The sequence below is a fragment of the Bos indicus genome, chromosome X (assembly GCF_029378745.1).
Source record: "Bos indicus isolate NIAB-ARS_2022 breed Sahiwal x Tharparkar chromosome X, NIAB-ARS_B.indTharparkar_mat_pri_1.0, whole genome shotgun sequence".
Taxonomy (NCBI): domain Eukaryota; kingdom Metazoa; phylum Chordata; class Mammalia; order Artiodactyla; family Bovidae; genus Bos; species Bos indicus.
In genome coordinates this window covers 47,398,797-47,400,747 of record NC_091789.1, presented here as the reverse complement: position 1 = coordinate 47,400,747, position 1,951 = coordinate 47,398,797, and the positions used below count along the sequence as shown (strand labels likewise).

The following is a 1,951-nucleotide window of genomic DNA, read 5'->3' as shown; positions in this document are numbered from 1 at the left end:
CCATGGGATCACAAAAGAGTTGGACACGACTGAAAGACTAACACTGGCCAAAGAGGCTAGCAGATTATTTGAGTGCCAAAGTTGCTTTTGCCTTGAAGACATTGGAGGGGTAAGGGTGATAGAATTCAAGGCACAGAGCACATTCAATGTAGAGACTTCTACATGACACATTTACCTACATTAAGCTGGATCCCCAAGGGGTACACACTATCAAGATTAAGATAAATCAGAACTAATTGGTCACCTCCTGATCCTCCAACCTAAACAGAGCAGAAGAAGGGAAAGGAAGGGGGATAAAATACTCCTGAGAAGATCTGTACCCTAGGAATATATGGCAGATTTGTACTCTAGGAATATATAGCATAGATAGTCAAAGAATTTGGCTTGATGTGATCCCCAACTTGAAAAGCCCCCAAAGCACAGCCAAAAGAAGGAAAGTACACTTATTACAAGTCTTGGAGAATCTCCACAAACAATTGTTCTTGATTTAATAAAGTTTTATTTTTCAAAATGTATAGTTGGTGGGACCTGTTTATAGATCTTCACCAGCAGTTGAGGCATCTCCACTCTTGGTGTTTCTGGTATAAGTTAGTTTGAGCTCTGTGCTTTGAAACCAGTTTTAAAAGTCCTTTACTAAGAAGCTCCGGAAGGGCTGCCCTGGCCAAGGAACTACAGATCTTGTTTCTCAGAGACCACAGCTGCAGTTTTAAGCTTGCGGTTGGGAACTTCCTTATAGAGTCTGTCATACGTTGCTCTGTCAAACAAATTGAGGTTATTGAGCTTATCCCAAAATTTGCCTTTGGACCACCTCTTCTTTTTGGCCTTGCCAAGTTTGTTCCCTGGGTCTTTGTCTTTCTTAGCTAGCTTTCTGGCATCTTTATTCTTCTTGTCATCCTTGAGTCTCATAGTGAAGCTTAGAGAGCGCTGCTGCCACTGCTGCCTTGTTAAGACATTGGACCCAAAGTCCACAAACAGTTTTTTTTAATATATTTATTTTAATTGGAAGCTAATTACTTTACAATGTTGTATTGGTTTTGCCATACATCAACATGAATCCACCATGGGTGTACATGTGTTCTGAAACCTGAACCCCCCTCCCACCTCCCTCCCCATACCATCCCTCTGGGTTATCCCAGTGTACCAGCCCCAAGCATCCTGTATCCTGTATCAGACCTGGACTGGTGATTCGTTTCTTATATGATATTATACATGTTTCAATGCCATTCTCCCAAATCATCCCACCCTCTCCCTCTCCCACAGAGTCCAAAAGACTGTTCTATACACCTTTGTCTTTTTTGCTGTCTCACATACAGGGTTATCACATACAGGAAATGATTACCATCTTTCTAAATTCCATATATATGCATTAGTATAGGGCTTCCCTTTATGGGGTCGCACAGGGTCGGACATGACTGAAGCGACTTAGCAGTAGTATACTGTATTGGTGTTTTTATTTCTGGCTTATTTCACTCTGTATAATAGGCTCCAGTTTCTTTTTTTTTTTTATTTTATTTTTAAACTTTACATAATTGTATTAGTTTTGCCAAATATCAAAATGAATCCGCCACAGGTATACATGTGTTCCCCATCCTGAACCCTCCTCCCTCCTCCCTCCCCACACCATCCCTCTGGGTCGTTCCAGTGCACTAGCCCCAAGCATCCAGTATCGTGCATCAAACCTGGACTGGCAACTCGTTTCTTACACGATATTTTACATGTTTCAATGCCATTCTCCCAAATCTTCCCACCCTCTCCCTCTCCCACAGAGTCCATAAGACTGTTCTATACATCAGTGTCTATTTTGCTATCTCATACACAGGGTTATTGTTACCATGTTTCTAAATTCCATATATATGCGTTAGTATACTGTATTGGTGTTTTTCCTTCTGGCTTACTTCACTCTGTATAATAGGCTCCAGTTTCATCCACCTCATTAGAACTGATTCAAATG

General features: G+C 41.2%; 1 pseudogene; it reads right to left on the bottom strand.

Moving 5' to 3' along the window:
• Positions 1-532: 532 nt before the first annotated feature.
• LOC139181506 (small ribosomal subunit protein eS25-like) lies at positions 533-906 on the bottom strand (annotated as a pseudogene).
• Between the last annotated feature and the right edge of the window lie 1,045 nt (positions 907-1,951).